This window comes from Pteropus alecto, unplaced genomic scaffold (assembly GCF_000325575.1).
Source record: "Pteropus alecto unplaced genomic scaffold, ASM32557v1 scaffold270, whole genome shotgun sequence".
Lineage (NCBI taxonomy): Eukaryota > Metazoa > Chordata > Mammalia > Chiroptera > Pteropodidae > Pteropus > Pteropus alecto.
In genome coordinates, this window is record NW_006430735.1 from 3,394,879 (window position 1) to 3,403,463 (window position 8,585).

The following is an 8,585-nucleotide window of genomic DNA, read 5'->3' on the forward strand; positions in this document are numbered from 1 at the left end:
TTAGACTTATAATCAGAACGTAAATGTCAATATTTAAATACTTTTTGCTACAGCACAGCAAAAGGGAGAGAGACAGCTCAATAACGTACACTGCTGGAAACTGGGGTGATAAACGCCTTTTCAATTTTCTGGAAGTTGCATAAGAGTAAAACATACTCCAGTAAATTAGGCTTTTACTACAACAGGTTTGGTTTTTCATTTAGGAAGGGAAAAAGAAGATCAAACTCTAAATCACTTCTCATTTCATCCACTCTGACAGCTTTAACTAAAGCAAAGTAGTTTTCTGATTATTATGTTAGTCACAATAATATTTCTTTCATACTTCTCCAGCACATATGACATATCCTTTGCTGTTGTCAATGTGACATAGCGTGTTCCCTCCACACTTAGCTCGCTTTGTTCTAAACCAGCTGTATCAAGTAGATAAAATTTTGTGATGTTACTTTTCTAGCACCACAACCTGCTGTTTGAGTGGAAATGCCTGGTAAACAAAATTTAATTTTCTAAAGTGTTCATTTGTAGACTGTAAAAATTTAGATTTGCATTTTCTTTCATTTTCCACTGAGTTCTGTGCTCACAAGATAAGCGATCCTTTCTGGGAACCGAAGTTTATCTAGACCACAGGAGCTCCCTGGTTTACAAAAACTGATATAAGGAAATCTACACACAAAAAATAAGTTAAAGAATTTTTTTCCAAAGTGATTTTTAGTTTACTAAATGGATTTGCCAAGGGGTTGCTTCCAAGAGCCAATTTTAAAAGTACGTCTGCTTATTTTACACATCATTAACTATTTGTCAAAGAAAACAAGGCAGAGGAAATTAAAGAATTAGGACTTCACTGCCAATTATAGAGCAATTAAAAATGAGGATATGATTATTTGAAATTATAGTGGAAATCAACATGAAAACATGATTTCCATGCCTAATGGCAGAGAAGTCAGCTTGAGAACATGATTTTCTTGGTATCTATTGAATCACTGGGTGTCTTGGGCTGCGTTCTGTTTGAAGGACACAGAAGTTGTTAAAGTTTAAATAAAATCTTTGTTCTCAAGGGATTTCTAGTCTAGTGAGAAGGATCAAATTCATGAATGCTGACTCTGGAGTTAACTGGTCTGGATATAAGATTCAATAGTATAGTTAGTGATTCTTGATAAATCACATAAAATCTTTCAGAAATCAGAATTTGATTGGTGGCCTAACTATTGAAGAGAAATATGCGCATTCTTACCGAGCTGGCCCACCACTTAGTGAGGTGAGAAAAACATGCAGTTTGACATCTGAAACCGGATTTGTCTCTTAACTAGCCATATGACCTGGGAGAAGATACTTTATTTTTCCGAATTTCACTTTCCTCATCTTTCAACAAGACTAGTAATCTTCATCGACTTCATGGGACTGTTGTGGAAACCAAATGGAGTGTAGTTGGAAAGTATCTAACAGTCCTCGACACAATTTCCAATTTCCCTAACTGACTTTGAGAATTTGGCTGTATTCTCAGTCTGCATGCATAAGTGTCAAGCCTCCAAGATCTGCATCTGCCTCTGAGTTGCAACACGTGGTCCAGGTTGGTGGGAAATCCTGAAGTGGAAAGGTAGGTAGGCACTAGGGAGAGGCTAGGAGAGCCTTTGAGAACATGATTGACACTAATAAAAAGTAACCTGTGCATTGGGGCTGCTCAGCTTAGAGACACTAAATCTGCGAGACTGCAAATGTGAAAGACTTAAGCAACTAATGGAAGAAAAAGGATGAAAACAAAGGTCAACTTGAAAAAGGATCTAAACATAGAAAGAGGCGGAGAATTCCTTTGATGAATGGTAATTTTCTTGAGAACAGAGATAAGTATTCTGCAATTTAAAAGTTGGTTTGTAATAACTTAATGAAGGTAAAAATTAGGAAATCCCTGTGTCCTATGTACTAGTGGTGAGATTTTCTGCACAGAAGTGTCCAGACACTGACATGATGAGGGGTTAGGAACGAGAATTGCATGTGACTTTCTCATGTTCACTGTGCTTATCAGTGCCTGCCCTGGATTTAAAGAGACGATAGCCCTTTTGAAATTCAGGCTGCCAATACAGGGAACTCAATTTTTTCCTTGATCCAGTCAGAAGGGACTAGAAAACTGGAGGGTCAATGGTTAATGCCGTGTTAGAAGGGACAGGAAAAACAATCCTGGAATCCGATTTTTCTACCAATGTCTAGAAGGGATCCACGGGATACTGTGGAAGTGGGAAAACTCAGCAGGTTGGAGAAAATAATGTTCTCATTACTGGTAATAAGAAGGTCCAAAAGTAAAGTGATTTATGGAATAATTTTTATACTTCTGGATATCTGTCAAGAAAAATAGAATTCTATCAGTTTTCCTTCTTCAAAAGTTTTCCTGATGTCTGGTTAGGCTCTTGGCTAAAATCTAACAGAAGTAGATCTGAGGTACCTAGATGTTCTCCCCTGGCTGTGATGAAACTTTTTTTTTTATTATTGGTTTTAAAATTTATTTCTTTACTAAGTGCCCAACAGCTGTCAGATAGTGACAGCTTTTCATCCATGAATAATCTAATAGTTTATTAGAAGTAGTTAATATGAGTGGACATCTGGCCTCCCTTATACAGTATTAACTTTTCTTGAGTATTACATTTAGATGTGGACTTGACACTAGAGAGATGGATGGTAGCTAGAGGTCAAATTTCAATGCATCAAGTCAGATTTATTTGTGAGAAGCAACCCTTCCACAGAATCAGAAAATGATAGAGCTGAAGGGTAGAGCAAAAGGGCACCTGCTTTATCCCTCTACCTCCACGCAGTCCATGGACTGACCCAAATGTAATACTCATGTTAATTATGCTTATTCTGCTGAGCTTGGTCACATGCCATTTCCTGCCTCTGTCTCTCAGCTACAAATTTCACCTCATGACATTTATTTCACTAATAACACTGATAACTGCTGCCATAATGTCATCTAATAAAACATGATCCGATTTTGTGATTGAAATAGCAGAGGCTATTTCTTTCTAAAGAAACACTTGGCCTTTGTCTTATCCTTTCTGCTTTGGTTTTCTTAAAATCCAGGGGTCGTCTTGCTACTCAAGGGTGAGTGTATCCTGTGAATATATAAACAATCTCAGAGACTATGGAGGAAACAAGAACTCTGGACTTCTGGAACTAGTAGCATCCTTTTTTTTTAAAGTTCAACAACCTTTTATTACCAAACTCAAGCAGGGTTAACTCTCGAACCCCACTAACGGCAAAACAGCAACTCTAACAAAATCTAGGATGGAAGTACAGACCTAATAAAGACTGTCTCTTAAACAAAGGATTTAAAAAATACATATATACACCAACATAAGTATTTTTTAAAAGAGCAAGATTCTCCAGTGCTGCAGAAACAGATATGCGTAATTTCAGTCCATAAAAACAGGATTTGGCACTATGTTGCCTTGAAAATCCAACACAGGATGCATGCAGGAGAAAAGCATTTCCTCTCAAAAAAAAAAAAATCCCCCTTTCTCCTCCCTCCTGTTCAACTTCCAGGGCTTATTCCTAGAAACACCCCAAGAACAACAATATAATCAAGGCCTAGTCCACTTCTCTTGGCCTCTGCCGGTCTGTGATGCATCACAAGGACTGCTGCTTAGGAATTTTCACCTTTACTACAATCAGAAAATTGATCCTGAATTTCTGGTAACTTGTAAAAAACTTGTAAAAAACACCCTCATTATTTCCTTCAAAGAGGGGCCTGAGTGCTCTGTGAAGGATCAAAGGGGCAGTGAATCTGGCCAAGACTAGAAAACCAGGCTGGGCAAAGGGGGTGTTCTAAATAAAAACACCCAACCTAAAGTCTAACCTACCAGGTAAAAATAAGTAGCAGCTTCCTATACCAAAAAGGTGCTTATCTCCCCTCTTAAACCATAAAGGGAACAAGAGGGAGGAGAGTCTAGAGTATTCTAAGAACTTTGACACATATTCTAAACCAAAGCCACATTTGTAAAGGTAGACATGTGGTCGCAGGGTAGTCTTTGCCGAGTCACCTGGATAAAGCTGCCACTCCTGGGCAGCCTGGCTCATGACTGCTTTACCAAAACTTTTCCCCCTTGTACAGAGTATTAAGAATCACTAAGGTCTATGGCCATGCCACCCTGAATGTGTAGATCTCGTCTGATCTTGAAAGTTAACCAGGGTTGGGCCTGGTTAGTACTTAGATAGGAGACTATCTAGGAAGACTAGGTACTGTAGGCGTTAAAAAAAAAAAAAAAGAAAGAAAGAAAGCAAGAAAAGAAAAAGAATCACTAGGGAAATTATTTTTTCAGTTCAACTTTGTAACTGACAAATATTTCAATAACAGCTTCTAGAAAACAGCCTGGAGAACCCCTTGCCCCAGGTCAGGGTCAAAGATCCTTCCAGTCATTGGGATCCTTGCCGGACTTCTGCAGCAGCTAGTTGGTTTTAGAGAAATGTCTACATCCAAAGAACCCTCTGTACACAGACAAAGGGGAGGGATGAGCAGTCTGCAGCACATGGTGGCACTGCCCTTCTGAGCATAGGAACCCCGGAGCAAGAAGACAAGGCCACGTGAATTCTGATTTAGCCAGGACACAACCGCATCGGTAAATTTCTCCCAACCTCTCTCTTTATGAGAATTAGCCTGATAAGCCCGGACTGTGAGGACAGCGTTGAGTAGGAGAACACATTGCTTGGCCCACCCAGATAAATCTTCATGACCTGGATGAACAAAACCATCTATGCCTGTAGACAGCTCTTTATAAATGTTTTCCTAACTGGGTGGAGGTGGGACAGGTATTTGAACACTAAAGCAGAGCCCATGAGCTTGATTGAGTCCATGATACGGATCCTGTCCCAGGATGACAACCTTCACATCTCTTATGTTACATATTTGGGTCCATGTGAAGACTTGGTCTAGGGGTGGATAAACAGTGTAATGTCTTCTTTCTTCTGCAACAAATCCCATTAGCTTTATAAAATACGGTTTTCCAAACTTTCCACTGAGGTGCTTCTTCTAGCTCTCACCCAAACCCACTGGCACATTGCGTGCAGCAAGTCTGAGCAGGCCTTGTTCCTCTGGATGCTGACCAACTGCTTCCGGCTCATCCGCGACAAGAGCGGCATGCCAGGCTCCTCCTGCCCGGCCCGGGCCTTCTTGGCGCGGCTGGCCGCTGCATCCCCGTTCTCCTCAGCTACTGCCGCCACGCCAGTCCCCCGGTCCCCTGGCTCAGGGCTGCAGGCACGTCGCTTCCTGGCTGGGCTCGCGTCTTCTGGCTCATTATCCTGAAGCGGAGGAGAGAAAACAAATGAACCGCGAGGCATGCTCAGACTGTGGTGGTCTGCAGTTGGCGCCAAGCCACCCGCGCATGCTCCTAAAATGTTTCTGATGATACTTTTTCCACTGGGAAAAATCAAAGGTGAAGCTTGATGTCAACTTGTTTGTTTGTTTGCTTGTTTCTTCTGCGGAAAAGCTTACCTCAACTTAAGTTTCCTGGGTTATACTGAAAATGAGCTGATGATTCAAGCCTCTCCACCATCTATGAAACGTCCACTGAGATCCATAAAGGCCAGGTGAGCTCTCTCTGCCTTCGAAACTTAGACAACTTGTTCAGTTTTCAACATGGTACAATCTAGCTGCAAATAGACTGCAGATGGCATGTTTTGATTGATCAAGTGTGGGACTCTCCCATAGCTTCAGATCTTATACATATTCGTTGGCAGTGTTTGGTCAGGGGAATAACCACAAATGCTGCAACATAAAGACATTCAGGAAGCAGACAGGCTGTTATTGGAAAGTGTCTAACGGTCCCCTCTCTCATCTAATCTTTGTAGAATTTAGAATTAGCCTGTCCATATTTGTGTGTGTGTGTGTGTGTGTGTGTGTGTGTGTGTGAGAGAGAGAGAGAGAGAAAGAGAGAGAGAAATTGATTCTTCATACTCTACCTTATAATTTAATAATTAGTTAGTATCTTCCTCAGTAATGGAATAGAGAGATTGCTCATTAAGTCTGCAGATGGGACTAGGCAGGGCAGGCTAACAAGATATAAAGTTAATTTCAGAGTGGCACAAAGCAATGGAGAAGTAGATGAGACTGTCACTAAGCGTGAAATCAGGTTAGGTCATGAATGTGAAATGAAAGAACATGGTTTTGTAGGGAGAAGTCTAGGAAATTTTAAAGAACGAAGTGTCATACATCTTCAGAAAGAAATTTTTGGAAAATACTCCAGTGAAAATTGAGAAGAACAAGGAAAACCTTTATCTCTTTTAGTTACAAAGCTGTAATAAAACTGCTAAAAATTATTAAGAATGTCTGAATAATAAAAGTCAACTGAAAACAGATGACTAGATCACATGTTGTGGTATGAAAGTAGAAGTCAACTAAATCAGGCCATGACTTGTTTGATTTGCATGTAAAAATTTGATTAATTTATTGCTTAGACATATACTTGCTTTTCTACTATATGACTCTCTCTAAAATGTTTCTCAGATTGTAAAAAAATTAATCTTCTTTTGTTTTTAAAGGTATTTATTTTGAAATAGTTTTAGGTTTAAAAAATGTTTCAAAAATAAAACTGTTTCATATAACCTTTAGCTAGATTTCTCAAATTTTAGGATTTTACCATACTTATTTATCATTTTCTTTCTTTCTCCTTCCCTCCCTCCTCTTCTCCCTCTCTTCCTTCCTTCCTAAACCCCCATCACTACCACCCCTCCCCCCGCCCTCGTACCTTTCTTTTTTTATATTTATACATTTTAAGTGGAACTGCTTAAGGGTAAATTGCAAATATGATACATCTTTACCTTTAAACATTTCAATGTATATATCTTAAAAATGATAAATTATTTTACATAACCACAGTCTGATAATCGAAATTAGAAATTAACGAGAATTTAAAACTATTAGCTAATCTACAGACTTCGTTCAAATTTTTCAGTTTTTCCACTAATATCTTTACAGTACAATATTTTTTTCCCTCTGATTTAGAATCCAATTCATAATCACAAATTGCATTTAGTTGTCATCAGAGTAAACTGTGTAAAAACCAAATTTGTTAGCATTACAACCTGGTTAAGCATTCTATGATTTTGTATTTTTTAAGATAAAAATAAAATATCCATGGCTAAGACTGACATTCAGCTGGTATGCAGCATGGATTCTCTTGAGTATATTCAGATTGGCTGGTTTCTGGACCTGAGGGTCATTGGATATTTGCAGTATTACTCCTGTCCATGTCCCACAATATCCTTCTCCTCTTTCTAGTTTCATATTTCACCAATTTCTCACTTTGCTTCACTCACACTTGTCATCGACTATGAAGGAAGTTAGGTTTGATGCTAGCTGAAAGCTAACAATATAGCCTGCCACAGTTTCATAGATGCTGGCAGAAGACATAAGATTCTTAGGTCAGAGACAAAGGATATCACTGTGCATGGCATGACTCATATTCATCTTGGTTCTTCCTGACTCCCAAATTTCATGAGAATGGTGTGGACATAAACGCGGGTGGATGCTATGCACGTGATGAGTCTGTGTCACAGCTGAAGAACTCTGAGCTTAGGAAACCCTCATTTTATCAGTAGGCTGCCAGTAAATTTCTTTAACCTTTGACTTGGAGGAGGATATTATATATATTATTCTGGTCAGGAAAAAATATGCTCTTATTAAAGAAACTAATCTTTTGTTTTTAAAATTTTTTATTTTGAAATAATTTTAGATTTAAAAAATGTTTCAAAGATAAAAATGTTGCATATAACTTTTACCTATTATTCTAATGAGGAAAACAAATATGCTCTTTTGCTCCAAAGAGAGACACTGTATCTTCCGAGATTCTTGCTGTACAGACATCCTTGGAAAGCTAGTCCAGCATAAAAGCTGATACAAGATGTCCATAAATGCTTGTATTTCTTAAGTATTTAATTATGTGAGATTTCTTGCAAATAATGAGTTTGGTCTATTTATTTCTAACATTTTAACTCAGTGTGTGTGTGTGTGTGTGTGTGTGTGTGTGTGTATGTGTTTTGTGTGCGTGTGTGTAAATGTAGAGGCTAGGATCTTCAGTATAATGATGTGAATGCTAGTGAGAGAGTGGATATTCCTCTTTTGTTTTGACTAAAACAAGAATGGTTCTGACTTGTCATTAAGAATAGTCTACCTGCCATAAAAAAGAATGAAATCTTACCATTTGTGACAAGTTGAATGACCTAGAAAGTATTATGCTAAGTGAAATAAGTCAGAGAAAGATAAATACTATGATTTCACTTATATGTGGAATCTAAAAAACAAAATAAGCAAAACAAACAAACCAAAAAAATAAAATAAAATAAAAAATATTGGTCTTCTAGAGGATACCATTAAAGAAGTTTCTTTCTATCTATAGTTGGATAAGAATTTTCTTTAAAAATGTGTATTGAGTTTTATCAATGAAATGTTTTCAGTATTTTCTTTCCAGTATTTTACATTCCAAGAAAAATCATGTGGTTATATATAATTTAAGAATCTTTTTTTCTAGTTTTAGTGAAAAATAATTGTCATACATTACTGTATAAATTTAAATACAGCATGATAGTTTGATTTACATAAATTGAGAAAT

General features: G+C 37.9%; 2 pseudogenes; one reads left to right on the forward strand and one right to left on the reverse strand.

The window, feature by feature from the left end:
• The first annotated feature begins 4,112 nt into the window (after positions 1-4,112).
• On the forward strand, positions 4,113-4,230 carry LOC112485219 (annotated as a pseudogene).
• Positions 4,231-4,379: 149 nt separating this feature from the next.
• Positions 4,380-5,316, reverse strand: LOC102885548 (annotated as a pseudogene).
• Positions 5,317-8,585: the final 3,269 nt, after the last annotated feature.